General features: G+C 35.7%; 1 non-coding gene across 1 annotated transcript; it reads left to right on the top strand.

Annotated features, from left to right (window-relative positions):
- Positions 1–354: 354 nt before the first annotated feature.
- LOC112718488 (small nucleolar RNA R71) lies at positions 355–462 on the top strand. Its single transcript, XR_003160827.1, has one exon. It is a non-coding gene; the product is annotated as a small nucleolar RNA R71 (small nucleolar RNA).
- Positions 463–18,238: the final 17,776 nt, after the last annotated feature.

Below are 18,238 nucleotides of genomic sequence, written 5' to 3'. Positions count from 1 at the left end.
AGGATCATAAGCTTCTTCTTCAGATGAAGCATCCTTAGCACTGCCTGGTGCAGCTTGCATTCCAGACAGACTTTGAGAAATCATATTGACTTGCTGAGTCAATATTTTGTTCTGAGCCAATATGGCATTCAGAGTATCAATCTCAAGAACTCCTTTCTTCTGATTCGTCCCATTGCTCACAGGATTCCTTTCAGAAGTGTACATGAATTGGTTATTTGCAACCATTTCAATGAGTTCTTGAGCTTCTGCAGGTGTCTTCTTCAGATGAAGAGATCCTCCAGCAGAGCTATCCAATGACATCTTGGAAAGTTCAGACAGACCATCATAGAAGATACCTATGATGCTCCACTCAGAAAGCATGTCAAAAGGACACTTTCTGATCAATTGTTTGTATCTTTCCCAAGCTTCATAGAGGGATTCACCCTCCTTCTGTCTGAAGGTTTGGACTTCCACTCTAAGCTTACTCAATTTTTGAGGTGGAAAGAACTTTGCCAAGAAGGCATTGACTAGCTTTTCCCAAGAGTTCAGGCTTTCTTTAGGTTGTGAGTCCAACCATATCCTAGCTCTGTCTCTTACAGCAAAAGGGAATAGCATAAGTCTGTAGACCTCAGGGTTAACCCCATTGGTCTTGACAGTGTCACAGATTTGCAAGAATTCAGCTAAAAACTGATGAGGATCTTCCAATGGAAGTCTATGGAACTTGCAATTCTATTGCATTAGAGAAACTAATTGAGGCTTAAGCTCAAAGTTGTTTGCTCCAATGGCAAGGATAGAGATGCTTCTCCTATAGAAGTCGGGAGTAGGTGCAGTAAAGTCACCTAGCACCTTCCTTGCATTGTTGGCATTGTTGTTGTTTTCGGCTGCCATGTCTTCTTCTTTGAAGATTTCTGTTAGGTCCTCTACAGAGAGTTGTGCTTTAACTTCTCTTAGTTTTCGCTTCAAGGTCCTTTCAGGTTCAGGGTCAGCCTCAACAAGAATGCTTTTGTCTTTGCTCCTGCTCATATGAAAGAGAAGAGAACAAGAAAATATGGAATCCTCTATGTTACAGTATAGAGATTCCTTGAGGTGTCAGAGGAATAGAAGGAGGAGGTAGAAGAATTAGGATGTGAGAAGAATGGAAGAATTTTCGAAAATAAGTAAAAATATTTTGAAAAAGAATTTTGAAAATTGATTGATGATTTTCGAAAACTAAGAGTGGGAAAGAAATCAAGTCATTTTTGAAAAAGATTTTGAAATTAGAAATTAAAAAGATATGATTGAAAACTATTTTGAAAAAGGTGTGATTAAAAAGATATGATTGAAAAGTTATGGTTTTAAAAAGACGTGATTGAGAGATATGATTTGAAAAACAATTTGAAAAGATTTGATTTTTAAAATCAATGACTTGACTAACAAGAAAAGATATGATTCAAACATTAAACCTTTCTCAACAGAAAAGGCAACATACTTGAAATGTTGAATCAAATCATCAATTGTTAGCAAGTATTTTTGAAAACAGAAAGAAATTGATTTTGAAAATATGTGATTGAAAAGATATGATTTGAAAAAGATTTGATTTTGAAAAATTATGGAAACTTGAAAAAAATTTGCATTAAAAACAAAATCTTTCCTCTTGTGCCATCCTGGCGTTAAACGCCGAGAATGGTATCCATTCCGGCGTTTAACGCCCAAAACTCACCCCTTTTGGGCGTTAAACGCCCAGCCAGGCACCCTGGCTGGCGTTTAAATGTCAGTTTTCCTTCTTCACTGGGCGTTTTGAACGCCCAGCCTTTTCTGTGTAATTCCTCTGCTGTATATTCTGAATCTTCAATTCTCTGCATTATTGACTTGAAAAGACACAAATTAAAATTTTTTTTTGGATTTTTAATGATGAGGAAAAATCAAAATGCAACTAAAATCAAATAAACAATGCATGCAAGACACCAAACGTAGAAGTTTGTATACTACTGACACTAACAAATTGAGAATGCATATGAGAAACAACAAAACACACAAAACAAGAGAATTTAAAGATCAGAGCAAGTAAATCATCAAGAACAACTTGAAGATCAATGAAGACACATGATAAATGCAAGAAGAACAGAAACATGCAATTGACACCAAACTTAAAATGAGACATTAGACTCAAACAAGAAATATTTTTGGTTTTTATGATTTTGTAATTTTCTTGGATTTTTCGAAAATTATATGGAGAAGAAAATAAAGAGACTCAAAATTTTTAATAAGAATTCCAGGAATCATGCAATGTTAGTCTAAAGCTTCAGTCTAAAGAAATTAGACATGGCTAGCCAAGCTTCAGCAGGACATTGCATTCAAGAGCTAAATTAATGAAAATCAATCAGCTTTGGTGATGATAAAAACATCACCTTGAAACACTAGAATTCATTCTTAAAAATTCTGAAAAATACCTAATCTAAGCAACAAGATGAACCGTCAGTTGTCCAAACTCAAACAATCCCCGGCAACGGCGCCAAAAACTTGGTGCACGAAATTGTGATCATCAATGGCGCCATCAACATAGTACGCACAATTGCAATCTCAACTCTTTATCACAACTTCGCACAACTACCCAGCAAGTGCATTGGGTCGTCCAAGTAATAAACCTTACGCGAGTAAGGGTCGATCCCACGGAGATTATTGGTATGAAGCAAGTTATGGTCATCTTGTAAATCTTAGTCAGGCAGACTCAAATGGTTATGGATGATTTATGAATAAAGCATAAAATAAAGATAGAGATACTTATGTAATTTATTGGTGAGAATTTAAGATAAGCGTATGGAGATGCTTTGTTCCTTTCGTCTCTCTGCTTTCCTACTGTCTTCATCCAATCCTTCTTACTCCTTTCCATGGCAAGCTGTATGTAGGGTTTCACCATTGTTAGTGGCTACCTCCCATCCTCTCAGTGAAAATGTTCAACGCGCTCTGTCACAGCACGGCTATTCGGCTGTCGGTTCTCGATCATGTCGGAGTAGAATCCAGTGATTCTTTTGCGTCTGTCACTAACGCCCCACAATCGCGAGTTTGAAGCTCGTCACAGTCATTCAATCCTTGAATCCTACTCAGAATACCACAGACAAGGTTAAGACCTTCCAGATTCTCTTGAATGCCGCCATCAATTCTAGCTTATACCACGAACATTCCGTTAAGAAATCCAAGAGATATCCACTCAATCTAAGGTAGAACGGAGGTGGTTATCAGGCACACGTTCATAGGTGAGAATGATGATGAGTGTCATGGATCATCACATTCATCAAGTTGAGGAAAAAGTGATATCTTAGAACAAGAATAAGCTGAATTGAATAGAAGAACAATAGTAATTGCATTAATACTCGAGGTACAGCAGAGCTCCACACCTTAATCTATGGTGTGTAGAAACTCCACCGTTGAAAATACATACGAACAAGGTCTAGGCATGGCCGAATGGCCAGCTTTCCAAAGAGGTTTCAATCATAAAAACATGATCAAAAGATCTCTGATTGAAAGATTCCCCTAATACAATAGCAAAAGGTCCTACTTATAGAGAACTAGTAGCCTAGGGTTTACAGAAATGAGTAAATGACATAAAAATCCACTTCCAGGCCCACTTGGTGTGTGCTTGGGCTGAGCATTAAAGCATTTTCGTGTAAAGACTCTTCTTGGAGTTAAACGTCAGCTTTTATGCCAGTTTGGGCGTTTAACTCCCATTCTTGTGCCAGTTCCGGCGTTTTACGCCAGAATTCTTGAGCTGACTTGGAACGGCTGTTTGGGCCATCAAATCTCGAGCAAAGTATGAACTATTATACATTGCTGGAAAGCCCAAGATGTCTACTTTCCAACGCAGTTGAGAGTGTGCCAATTGGGCTTCTATAGTTCCAGAAAATCCACTTCGAGTGCAGGGAGGTCAGAATCCAACAGCATCTGCAGTCCTTTTCAGCCTCTGAATCAGATTTTTGCTCAGGTCCCTCAATTTCAGCCAGAAAATACCTGAAATCACAGAAAAATACACAAACTCATAGTAAAGTCCAGAAAAGTAAATTTTAACTAAAAACTAATAAAAATATAATAAAAACTAACTAAAACATACTAAAATTATACTAAAAATAATGCCAAAAAGCGTATAAATTATCCGCTCATCACAAAGCATCTCCAAGACTTAACCATCTAAGTTTTAAGATTATCATTATAAACATATCAACCTAATTCCATCTTCCAATTCAAACCAACAACCTCTTGATTCGCCTGACTAAGACCTGTAAGATAACTATAGCTTGCTTCAAACCACAATCCTTGTGGAATCAACCCTGACTCGCTCAGGTATTTCTTAGATGACCCAGTACCCTTGCTGGTACAGTTGTACGAAGTATGGAGATTCGTGCACCAACGTTCAAACTAATTCATATATTTAGGATTTTTAAAATCCCGTTCATAAGCCACTCATCTATCAGTTTGATACAAGCATATTCATAAATACTTCCACTATAATTATGCTCAAATATATTCAATTTTTTATACCCTTTAAACATATCCACTTATTAATTTGAACTTCAACATAATTTCTGGCACAATTACCCAGTAATAGTTACATTGATGTAATGAAAAATAGCAAGCATGAACTGACCCAAAAATAGCAATTACTGTAGGCCAACCAACACAAAAGAATCGATTTAAAAATGTAAACACTTCTAAAATATAGAAATTACACATGTAAAAGTAATTAAACATTACAATATATATGAAAATCTCCTCACGCCATTTTAATCGAACTCTATTTTCAAAAAAAAATCAAAACTTTATACATAATAATACAAAAAACTAGTGGTGACAGAGACCCATCCAAACCTTAGGTAAGTTGTCGGCATAGACGAACGGCGACGTTGATGCAGACGAACGGCGAGGAGGAGAAGGACGACGGCGAGGAAGATGAGCTTGGAAGGAGAGGAACGCAGCATTGTGGATGAGCGCCGAGGTGGAGGAAGGCAGCGTCGAGGATGAGGGCCGCTGAGTTTTCTGGGTTTTCAAAGTGCGCCGCTGAGTTTTCGATGTGAGCCTCTGGGTTTTGGATGTGGGGCAAATGTGACTTCTCTACTTCTATGAGGGTTTTGAATGGGTTTTGTTAATAATTACATGTGTTTGTTTTAAATTAAAATTTTGAATTTTGAATAATTTGATTTTTAGATGTGTATTTAAATTATAATATATTAATAATTAAATATATTAACTCAAACAAAAATTTAAATTTTAAATTTTAAATTTCAGTTTTATTTAGTTTGTATTTTAAATATGTATTTAATTTTAAAAAGACACTATATCTATTCACAATTTTTAGATGTGTTTGTTTTAGTTTTTTTTTTAATTATTGTAATAAAAGGCTGAATATTGTATCATTTTTAAAGGATACCTAGTTGAATTGATATATCTTTAATGAGTTGAATGCTCATGGAAGGTGATTAAATAAGTTGGGCTTTGGGCTCGATTTGGGTCCGGACCAATAGGTTTGACCCAATTTTGGGCCAAAACCTTTAATTGGTGTTAAAATTCATATTTTGATTATTTCTACCTCATTAACCTATAAAATTTAATTTTTTAATTTCTTTAAATAATAATTAATTATTTACTAATTATTCAGGATTTGCAATTAACACAAGAAAGCACCATAAATAGATACATTAAAACACAACCTTGTCAAATTCATTAATAAGCATATGCACTAGTTGTCTTAGTTGACAATTTTACCCAAAACAAAATATTGTCTCTAAAAGGCAACAACAACAACAGATTATAACCAAGTCACCATTATTAGCATAAAGTTAAATCTAAAGCAACTCTGTTGCTGTTTAAACAACAAAAAGCATCAAAAGTACATAATCAGCTTCATCTAAAATAAAGTCTGAGTATACTTAGAGTATAATCAACTTAAGCCTATATTTTTCACATAACATTAGAATCAGGATCTTAATGTTTTAGAGTTTTCCCAAGCTCTTAGAGGCAGTTTTGCCATCAACCTTAACTTCTTTGGAAAAACATGTGGTGCAATGTTGTGACTGAGGGATAAATTCTTGATAATTGGTTGACTTAAGATGGATGTATCCTTCTCCTTGGGCACTGGTAGTGGTTGGGTTAAACTTTTGATGGGCTTCATCTTGGGCCTTCAGCAGAAAGGAGCTGCTGCTAGTGTGTTGGGCTTAGATGATGGTGATGTGGGCTTGGACTTGGGTTGGGATGACATGGACCTGGCTGTGGGTGTTGTGTTGGTGACTAGTTGGGATTGTGATGATGATTTTAGTTGTAGATCTGGTCTCTTCCTCCCTCTAGCAGCAGATTGGACAGCAGGTTATGAAGATAATATATTTCTTCCTCTATTTGTTTTCTTGACAGCAGATTGTTTAAGTGGTTAGGCCTGAAAATACAGCAAAAATAACTCAAATTACATTTAACCAACTATAACAACAAAATCCTAATATACATATAGTAAACACACTTACAGGAAAGGGTGGCTTGCTGCGTCCTCCCCTTTTGTGACCTGATTCACTACAATTTGAGCACCTCTGAATCTGCCCCCTTCTAAACAAGTAACTCTTGCTTCTATCCTCAGTTTTTTCAGGTCCTCTTTTCCTTTTCTTCACTAGTCTGTGGCTAAGCGTAAAATCCGGTCAAATAGTAATTAATTAAATAATAAATTAAATATGAGCGAATATGGTTAGAAAATTTAGCAATCAAAATTTGATAATTTAAATATGATATTTAGACTCAGTGGATTTTTCTGAGTCGGAAAATATAGATTTCAGCATAAAAATACGAAGCGGTATTTTAGCCGACAGTACCGGCTTAAGTCTGCCTGGTACTGTGTCTGAGAAAATTAATTTTTAGTAAAGAGGGTAAGAAGATAAAAGTTAGTTGGGGAAGGTAGAAATAATTAAAGTATGGATTTAAACTCTAATTTTAAAGGTTTTGGCCGAAAGTTGGGCCAACGGACTAAGCAAATAGACCTGAGCCACAATTGGGCCCAAGATCCACTCACCGAACTCACAAAAAGCACCAACATTCAGCATTTCACCCTCACTTGAGGTGAAACATGTTGAGAGGAAGAGAGAAGAGAAGATGAACCCCAAACACTAACTTACCAACATTCAAACCACCACAACTTGGGCTACGGAGCTCCAATCAACGAGCCGTTTGTGACCACGCGTCGCTCTTCTCCTCCTCTTTAATTCTATCTTGGTATTGTGATGATTTTCTTAATGACCTCTGCATAGTTTTATTTTTCCTCTTGTATTTTAAATTTGGTTTGGGTTTTGAGAAAATCTTGTGGTTTTGGTTGTTTAAGGGTGCTCTAGTTTGAGCCATTGGTGAATTTCATCAACCAAGGGTTCAGGATTTTAAGAGAGGGGGTCATAACCAGCAGCCCCAGCAAGGCCAAGACAATTTTCGAAGAAACAACAACAATAATCATTAAGGAAGGAGGTATGGGAAGCAACCTCAGAATGAAATGACTTGTAGGCGGTGTAGAAGCTATCATCTGGGAACTCCATGCAGAGTTGGAGTGGGACTTTGCTATAGTTGTGGAGGAGCTGGACACATGTCTTGGAACTGCCTTGAGAAAGCCAACCGGAATGCTGCCAAGGCCCAACAACCAGGTCGTGTGTTCACTATTACTACGGAGGATGCCGCTAGATTCGACGGTTTGGGAAGAGGTAAGTTGTGCTAAAAGTACGCTTAAGTTGGCATTTGATTTTGCCTAGCATAGATAGAAATCTAGTGAATGTCTGTCACGTTAAGTTGTGATTTAGTACTTGAGAAAATAAATGATAGGATTAGTACTAGATGAAAAATCAGAGTGACATAGCGGAAGCTTGCAGAAGCCTTGATTTAGTAAGAAGAAGACAGTGAGGAACAGTAAAAGGCGATAAGAAAGATTTTAGGCTTGAATGTTGATGCCTAGGCATCTTAAGCTAGTTTCACAAGCCTTTTTCATTAGTTTTCATTTGGTTCCATGCACTTTCTTAGGCAATAAGTAAGCATTTGGATAAAAAATGTATGCATGTCTTGATTCAATCAAACATTTTTATTTGTGAGCATTTTCATGAGATTAATGCAAGAATTACTTAATGCAATGAATGATACATTATCTTGTGATTATAGCAAGGCTTTGATGCATTTGTTTGGTTAATGATAGGTAAAAAGAAGAAAAGGAAAAGAGCAGAGAAGAAGCAAAGGCCATAGCGTTAGTGGCCAAAGTTAGTGCACTAATGTTATGGTTAACGTTGGCTTAAGGAAGGGTGAGCAACGTTGGTGGCCAAAGCTGGCTCACCAACATTGCCTATATATGTTGGTACAAGGAAGGGTAAGCAACATTGGTGGCCAAAGTTGGCTCACCAACATTGCCCATCAATGTTGCCATTGGGAAGGAGAAGCAACGTTGGTGGCCAAAGATGGCTCACCAACATTGCCTATCAACATTCCAAGGGAGAGAGTGAGCAACGTTAGTGGCCTAAGACGGCTCACTAACGTTGCCCAGTAACGTGCCAAGCATAAGAAGCAGCCTTGGTGCCCCAAAGATGGCTTACCAACGTTGCTAGCAAGATATGGTGCCAACGTTAGTGTGCTAACGTTACTTTAAGTTATCACACTAACGTCTTCGATAAATTTTCAAGTTGGAGATGGAAAAATTGCTAGCGTGCGTACGCATGAGGCATTGTGCGCACGCACAAAAGGGAAAATTTGCAAGTGTGCGAACGCACAAGGCATGATGCGTACGCACAAGGAGAAACGTTGGCGCACCAACTTTGGTAACCAATGCCAGTGGTAACGCCCAAGGTGGCTTATGCATCCAACGTTAGTGCACTAACGTTGGTGACTAACGCTAGCACCATCTTTCATTCCAAATGGCACCCATGCAAGCTTGTGAACGTTAGTGAACTAACGCCCGTGTCAACATCACAAAGAGCCACTCCTAACTACTTCAAATTAAGGCCAAAGCCCACATCCAAAGACTTGAAGATTGATCAGGAAAGTGTATAAATATGATAGATTTTGAAGTTAGAAAAAAGGCTGGGAAGCAGGGACCCTAATTGGAAAACCCTGACTTATTTTCTTTGTAGTTTCTTTTACTTTCTTGTACTTTTCTTTTCCTTTTGATTTTGAGCAATGATGGACTAAACCCCACATTATTAGGGGGAAGAGTTCTATTATAATTCACATGATTGAATGAAATTCTTCTTCTTCTCAATCTGCTTGTTGTAGCTAAGAGATAACTTCTATTTTCATTTTTGATCAATTCACTCCGGAAGGGGGTTTTAGATCCATGAATTCCCATGTGAACCTCGGAAGGGGAATCATGGAAATTAGATTGAAGCTCTATCTCTCATAACTCTCTTGATCAATACTATTCGGGAGGAATTGAGATCTTAAGAGTTTGTGTGGTTCATGGATAAGAGACACGCACTTAACCTCTTCTCATGACAATTAGATCGAGGAATTAGCAAATTGATTGTGATTAGAGAAATTGGGTTGTCAAGGAATTGGGACTCAATTAATTCCAATCCGCCATAGATCTACTTCATATGATTGAGAATGAAGTTGAGACCCATTGATTCATGATGGATTATGATATCTCCAATCTCTAATGAATCTTTCTCTTTGATTTTCTTCACTTTGATTTATTTGAATTTCCTTTAATTGCCTTGAATTTACTGCTTCCTTGAATTTCTCATCACATAATGCCCTTTACAATTCATGCAATTTACTTTCCATTGTCATTTACATTCTTGTCTTTACTTTCTTGTCATTTAAGCTTCAGTTCGTGTAAGTTTCTTGCTCCTTAAGTTTCAATTCTTTACATTCCATGCCATTTAAGTTTCTGTCCTTTACTTTCCAGCATTTAAATTTCTAGCACTTTACATTTTGTTGTTCTATTTTTCCTTGAGAATTTATTTTCTGCTCATTAAAGTTCACCAAAACCTTTCAATATTCACTTAACTAAACAAATCACCTCACTAAAGTTGCTCAATCCATCAATCCATGTGGGATCGACCTCACTCTTGTGAGTTATTACTTGACGATTCGGTACACTTGCCGAAGGGGATTTGTGCTGTACAAATTCCCGTGCATCAAATGTGTGATGGATTATAGTTGATTTCGGTGGAAAAATAGACATATTTGGTTTAGAATGACGAATCTGAGATGTTGAATTGGAATACTAAATTTGTGTAATTACTAAATTGAATGGAGATTTTAAAGGGTAGAAAATTTTGACTTAAGAAAGTTCCATTGATTTCAGTAAGAGTTTAAAGAGTCCACAAGATTTTAGGTCATGATTTTGATTGAGAGTTATAAAGGGTTTTATGAAAGGGATGCTAAATGTAATAGTACGATTGCAAAAGTTAAGAGTAAGACTTGAGATTCATTTAAGTGGTGAGGGAGGTGATTAGGTATCTAAATTAATGATAGATGGTAGGGTGAATATTGTGGGTTTGATTGAGTCTAAGGAGATTTTCAAATGGAAGTTTAGTTAAGTCTTATTCCTTTTAAAAATCAAATTTTGAGGGCAAAATTTTAAATAAGGTGGGTAGCATATAAAACCTGGTCAAATCTTAATTAATTAAATAATAAATTAAATATGAGCGATTATAGTTAGAAAATTTAGCAATCAAAATTTGATAATTTAAATATGATATTTGGACTCAGTGGATTTTTCTGAGTCAGAAAACATAGTTTTCAGCGTAAAAATGCAAAGCGGCATTTTAGTCGGCAGTACCAGCTTAAGTCTGCCCGGTACTGCGTCTGAGAAAATTAATTTTTAGTAAAGAGGGTAAGAAGATAAAAGTTAGTCTGGGAAGGTAGAAATAATTAAAGTATTAATTTAAACTCTAATTTTAAATATTTTGGCCCAAAGTTAGACCAACGGGCTAAGCAAATGGACCTGGGCCACAATTGGGCCCAAGGCCCACTCACCCAACCCACAAAAAGCACCAACATTCAGCATTTCACCCTCACTTGAGGTGAAACACGTTAAAAGGAAGAGAGAAGAGAAGATGAACCCCAAACCCTAACTTACCAACATTCAAACCACCATAACTTGAGCTACGGAGCTCCAATCAATGAGCCGTTTGCGGCTACGTGTCACTCTTCTCCTTCTCTTTAATTCTATTTAGGTATTGTAGTGAGTTTCTCAATGTCCTCTTCCCAATTTCGTTTTTTCTCTTGTATTTCAAATTTGGTTTGGGTTTTGAGGAAATATTGTGGTTTTAGTTATTTAAGGGTGCTCTAGTATGAGCCATTAGAGAATTCTATCAACCAATTTTATGAGTTAAGGTAAAGAATACTCTAACCTTTGTAACTTATGAGATTTTGTGAGTCCTAAATTGATATATGTATGTAATGTGTGTATTAGAGTATTGGGTACACTTTTGGAACTTGAATCTATCTTGTGAAAGTGGTTGGTAGAGCTTGGAGCTGAGTTTTGGTGGAGACTCCCAAGTGAGAGATTAAATTTGACTTACAAGAGGTACGGTTTAAGTTTTATTTAAGTACTGTGTGGTGTGATATGAATTTCTAGGCTAGATGTCCCTTGGATTAGGTTTGGATTATGTGTCTTGATTGGAATTGATGTGTATAGATATTATGATGTGGAAATTAATGATTTAGAATGAGTTTTGTGTAAATGGGTATGTTTGATATGTTGTGAAACTGAGAAATTGGTTAATGATGATACGTTGATGAATTTCTTATGTTAAATTGAATGGATATTGGGCCTGAGGCTGTGAACTTTGGGCCGGAGGCCAAAAGAGGTAAGGAAAGTGAGTTTATGTATGTATTGTATGATGATATAAGAGATTGGATGGATTTTAGATATTGAATGTGTGAATAATTGGTTTGATTATTGAATAATAGGGTTTGAGAAATTGAGGTGTGGAATTTGATAAGTTTTGGGTGAAATTGTGTAGATGAGGCAGGTTTGGATTTGGTTGAGTGTAAATATGTGAATGTGGTTGGGTTGTGGTCAATTTGATGAGTGAAAATGATTTTGCCTTGTGAACCTAGGAAAAATTGGTGATTTCTTTTTTTAGGTAAAAACTAATTTTTTTACCAACTTTGGTGCTCCGTAACTCGGTCCTCGAAGTTGAGAATCCTTCAAAATTAGATTTTTATGAAATTTCATTCAGCGATTTTTCCAACGGTCAACAATGGTTGAAAAAGGAATTTTGTAAAAAAAGTTATGAAGCTTTGAAAATCAGTGTCAAAAACTTGTTTTTAACACTTAACAGCTTTACCTTTTCTGCAAGACTCGCGTATGCGAGGGTGCCACGCGACGCGAGCACTGGGCTCTGTCCAGTGGCCTCGCATACGTAGAAGGGAGGCATGCGTACGGGAGAATGCCAAAATTGAAGCCTTGCGTACGCGGATGGTGGTACGCAACGCGAGCAAACATTTCTATCTTCACCACTTGCGTACGCAAGCTACTTGTATGTGTACGCGATATTCACAGATTTTTGAAAACTGTATTTTTATGTATTTTAACCATTCTTTTGGCCTTCTAAACCCTTATAAACCCCGATAAAAGTATAAATCCAATTTAAATATGGGTAGAGGGATTAGAAGTAAGTATTAATAGGGTGAGTTAATGATTTTAATGGAAGGAACAAATTCTAAGAAGATGTATGACGGCGAGGATGTAATAAGTGAATGTGATGATGGATGATTGATGATGAATGAGTTAGCTTGAAATTAAGTATGAATTTCATATGAGATTAATGATGAGAGTGATTATGATTAGGAAAGCAATATTGAATATGATTCTAATTGTGATATATCTGCCTGGGTAGATGCAGTGAAGTGATTCCGCTTGCTCCAAGACATGGTGAGATATACCTGCCTAGGTAGATGCAGTGGAGTGATTCTACTTGCTCCGGGATTAGTTTGAGACTCCTGGGGTAGATGCAGTGGTTAGCCCCCACTTGCTCCCAGTCAAGATTGATTTAAGATTTGTGAAAATATCTAAGTTTCAGATTTCCTTGGGTAGATGCAGTGGGTTGGCTCCACTTACTCCAAGTTGAGATCCGGGATTCTGTTGACCCTGCGTTGTAAGATATGGTCAGACACTTAGACCTTTCCGGATGAGCTCTCCCCCATGGATACTTTATTTTGATTGATTATGATTTTGATTTTGGGGATGCGCGCTCGCAGGGACTATCCAATGGTTAGCTACCAGGACATGTCGGGTTGGCTATGTAACCGATAGATGATATCATCGGTCATATGGTAGGTATACATCATTTGCATATGTTTGACTTGTTTGGGTTTTCCTATTTGCTTTGGATTGCTAAATTGTATATATATGTTATGTTACTTGATTAAATACTACTTGCTCTACTTGTACCTTAATTGTGTATTACTTGTCTGTATTGCTTGTGTTTGCATAACTGAGAGGTCCCTCATACTGGTGTCAGTTGATGCTGAGAACTGTTCTTGATGAGATGAGTTGATGACATAATTGAATAATGATAATGGCTATTAAATGAGATAATTTGAGCTCTTTGGGTAAAAGCAGTGAAGTGATTTCATTTGCTCTAGGTAGCGAATGAGACTATTAGTATTAAAGTATCGAATTCAAGTTACTGGGTATAGTATGTTCTAAATTGAGTGTTAAGAGGTTTGGAAAGATGAGGAATTGGCTAGACTTGGTATCCCTTAGAATATTTACCTAATTCGTGGATTAGTGAGAATCTAGGGTGAGTAATTGATGAAATGAAGCTTAGGATGCTTAGTGAGTTTTTATTATGGTACATTGTTTATCTGGCACTTTTTTACCATACTGGGAACCCATAGGTCAGGGGTTCCCATTCCGTATATATCTATTTTTCAGATGCAGGTCCAGGTGCTCAACAGTGAGCTGTGGTTCATCTGAGAGATGGCAAAGACCTTTGTATTCTCTGCTATACATTTTGCTTAGAATCTCTCCCTTTTTGTTTTGAAAAACTTATATTTTGTATTAATCTTTTTGGAACTTGCCTATAGAGGCCTCATGTATATTTTGGGAGAGACAAGACTTAATGTTGTCAATTGCTCTTATTCTATAACATAGCCGGCTTAAACTTCGTGAGTCGCGACTAGAGACTATTTATTTATATCATATATATCTATATTTTGTTTTATCTTATTCTTTCCTACGGCTCCATCCTTATAACGTTTTCGACTTCACGCTTTATCTTCTTTTGTCGATACATGAGTGATACGACTTCGCAATTTTATTTTCACTCTTTTTCAGGCTTCTCGACTTATACTTCCTTTCAATTCTATATTTATGTATGTATTATAATCCACTGAATCGTATCACCTTATTATCATTGACTTATGACTCGAGCATAAGGATTTGAATATCAGGGTGTTACACTACGCTTTCGATAGGGTCGTGGCATGACATCATCAAACTTAGTTTTCTCCCACAAATCTGGGCCATTTAAAGGGTATGTGACCGAATTATAGCACTTGACATAGGCCGCTTTCTTATAGCAGTCATCAACATATGCATCCATATCAAGTCCTTTGAAGTTGATGCAGCTGATTGCATGTGTGCATGGAATGCCACTGTGTTACCACTTCCTGCAAGAACACTCATGAGAAGATAAAATAACAGCATATTTGTTCAAGCCATTTACAACCTCATATGACTGTGCAGCAGACGAATAAGATCTCCACTCACCAGCTGACCTGCCGCTTCCCTCTACTTTCTTCTTAATTTGAGGTAAAATTATATCACTAAACTTTTGAATTCTTTCTCTATTAACAGCCTATCCACTCATCAAATAAATCCTAATTTCTTCTAACATAATTATTGATGAGCGGATATTTTATAAGCTTTTAGGCATCATTTCATATAGTTTTTAGCATGTTTTGTTTAATTTTTATTAAGTTTTCATAGGTTTTAGTGTAAAATTCACATTTTTGGATTCTTTTTTGAGTTTGTGTGTTTTTGTACGATTTCAGGTATTTTCTAGCTGAAATTGAAGAACTAGAGCAAAAGTCTGATTTAGAGACAGAGAAAGCACTGCAGATGTTGTCCGGATCTGACTTCCTTGCACTCGGAAGAGCTTTTCTCAAGCTACAGAAGTCTAAATGGAGCGTTCTCAACGGGTATGAAAATCTGACTTCTAGAGCTTTCCCGGAATGTATAATAGTCCATACTTTGCTTCAGAATAGAAGGCCCAAAACTAGCATCCAACGCCAGCTTTCTGTCCTATTCCAGGCGTCAAACGCCCAAAGAGGACCCCCTAGCCAGCGTTTAACACCCTAGAGGCCTCATAGCATGTGGATCTCATCAAAGCTTAACCCAAAAACTCACCAAGTGGGCCCCAGAAATGGATTTTAGAACTAAAAGACTGCTTTACCCTTTCTTATGTAATCCTTAGTCATTAGTTTAGTATTTAAGAGATATTTTACATAATCATACGGACCTTTTATGCCATATTTTCATTTATCATTGTCATTCCTATCAGTATGAGTTTCTAAACCTCCTAGGTTGAGGGGAGGAGTCCCACTAAGCTTTATGGATTAATAAAAGTATTACTGTTTCTCTTCAATCCGTGTATGATTTAATTCTAAGATGCATTTTCGTTCTTCAACATGATGAATGGGATAACCCATGACAATCATTTTTGTTCTTCATACTAAGACCGCGTGCCTGACAACCACCCATTTTCTTCTTGGGTTCGTGTGAATACTTAAGTGGAAAGCATTGAACCGCCAGCTTGACTATACATCTCTTAGACGGCTATCCACGACTTCGTTAGGGACTTCTCGAGACACTAGTTCAGCCGAGGTATGGGGAGATTAGGTTCTTTGTGGTAGAGGTTAGAACCAAGGCGCAACATCCTCTGATCTGGATGATTCGACCTTGTCTATGGCGTTTTGAGTGGGATCACCAAAGAAAATGAACTGCAGGAATTTCACCCTCAATCAGAATGGATCTGCACTAACCCTGGGGTTCAGATCTAGAGGAGCATTGGCAGCTGCTCAAACCAGCGTCAATCACATACAGTCCGCCATAGAAGAAATCATTCACAATTGAAGAAGACAGTAAAACCAGAGTTAATCTAGAAGGGCAAAGCAACTCCAAGCCTTAACCATCTTCTTATTCTTATAATCAAACCTTATAATTCCATCTTCCAAATCCAACAAATTCCTACTTACCTGACTAAGATCTGCAAGATAACCACAGCTTGCTTCAAGCCACAATCCTCTTGAGATCGACCATGACTCGCTCAAATATTACTTGGACGACCCACTGCACTTGCTAGTTCAGTTGTACGAAGCGTGGGGATTCATGCACCAAGTTTTTGGCGTCATTGTCAGGGATTGCTCGAGTTTGGACAACTAATGGATTATCTTGTTACTTAGATTAGGTAAATTTCTTTTTCTTTACAGGTTTAATTTTATTTTATCTGAGTCTTTTTTTCTTTTCAAAAAGCTTTCAAAAATATTTTCTTTCTTTATTAATCTTGATATTTTCATTTGAGTCTTTTGATTTTCTTCTTGTTCTTGCTTAAAGTTCGATGTTTTTTGTTTTCTTTCAAAAAAAATTTTCAAAACCTTTTCTGTTTTTGGCTGTGTTTTCTTTTGATTTTTCTTACTTTGAGTCTTACCTATTTCTTGTTTTCTTTTTCAAAATTTCTTCAAAAATCTTTTCTTTTCTTTATTAATCTTTCTCTTTTGTTTGAGTCTTTAGTTATTGTTCTTGGTAAACGTTTCGAATTTCTTGGTGTCTTTTTCAAAAAAAAATTTCAAAACAAGTGTCTTTTGTTTGAGTCTTGTGTCAATCCTTAAGTATGGTGTCTCTTTATGTTTTTCCTTTTCAAAATTTCGAAAATTATATGCTTTGATTTCAAAAGTTTTTAAGTTTAGTGTCCTTTGCATGTTCTTGTTTTCTTTGAATTCTTTGAGTTTTGTTCTTGGTGTTCTTCTTGATTTTCAAAGTGTTCTTGTTTTTCTTCTTGTTTTAATCTTAAAATTTTTAAGTTTGGTCTCTTTTGGTGTTTTTCCTTTCAATTTTCGAAAATTTAATATCTTAGATCTAAGAATTTTAAGTTTAGTGTCTTTTGATTGTTTTTCTCTTTCTTCATTAATTCAAAAAATCAAAAAAATATCTTTTCTATCTTTATTTTACAATTATTTTCGAAAATTTCACTTAAAATTTCAAATTTTAATTTCACAATTTTTATCTTATCTTATCTTGGTTTTAAATTTTAAAATTCAAATATTTTCAAAATCAAATCTTTTCAAAAATCTTATCTTTTTCAAAATCTTATCTTATCTTTTTATCTTTCTTTAAAATTCAAAAATTTAAAAATCTTATCTTATCTTATTTCAAAATTCAAATTCTAAAATCCAAATTTAGATTTCAAAATTTAATTTCAAATTTCAAATTTTAAAAATTAAACCTTTTCAAAATTCAAATCTTTTTCAAATATTTATCTTATCTTGTTTCAAATTCAAAATTTAAAATTTCAAAATTTCAAAATTCCAATTAAACTTCAAATTTCAAATTTCAAAATTCAAAATTCAAAATTAAATTTTCAAATTTCAAATTTTAAATTCAAACTTTTTAATTTTAAAACTTATCTTTTCTTAACTTCATCATCTTATCTTTCTTACCTAACTTATCTTATCTTTCCTATCTTATCTTCTTTTAAATTTTAAAATTAAATCTTTTCAATTCTTATCTTATCTTGTTGACTTTTTCAAATATTTTCAAAATTAAATCTTTTCTAATCTTCTATCTTATCTTATTTTCAATTCTTTTCTTAATTAGTTACTTGTTCTCTCTCTTCTTTTTCAAAACTTCCTAACTAACTCTTATCTCTTCTAAATTTTGAAATCTCTTCTTCTATTTCTCTCTCTTCTTTTTCGAAATTCATTAATTAAATTTCAATTCTTTTTAATTAATTATCTTTTATTTTTGAAATAAAAAATAAATAAAATAAAAACAAGAATATTTTAATTACAATTTACACATTTATCTTTTAGTCTTTCTCTTCTTCTACCTTTCTTAATCATGAACCCAAATGGGAATGAGGAGTTCAAAAGAACTCTAGGGTCCTATACAAACTCCACTGCTGACTTCTACGGAAGAAGTATTAGCATAGCCCGCATCAGAGCAAGTAGCTTTGAACTAAATCCTCAACTCATTACTTTAGTGCAGCAAAACTGCCAGTATTCTAGACTTTCACAGGAAGAACCTACAGAGTTTTTGGCAGATTTCTTAAAG

Source organism: Arachis hypogaea, chromosome 10, assembly GCF_003086295.3.
Source record: "Arachis hypogaea cultivar Tifrunner chromosome 10, arahy.Tifrunner.gnm2.J5K5, whole genome shotgun sequence".
Taxonomy (NCBI): Eukaryota; Viridiplantae; Streptophyta; class Magnoliopsida; order Fabales; family Fabaceae; genus Arachis; species Arachis hypogaea.
This window is presented reverse-complemented; position numbering and strand designations above follow the sequence as displayed.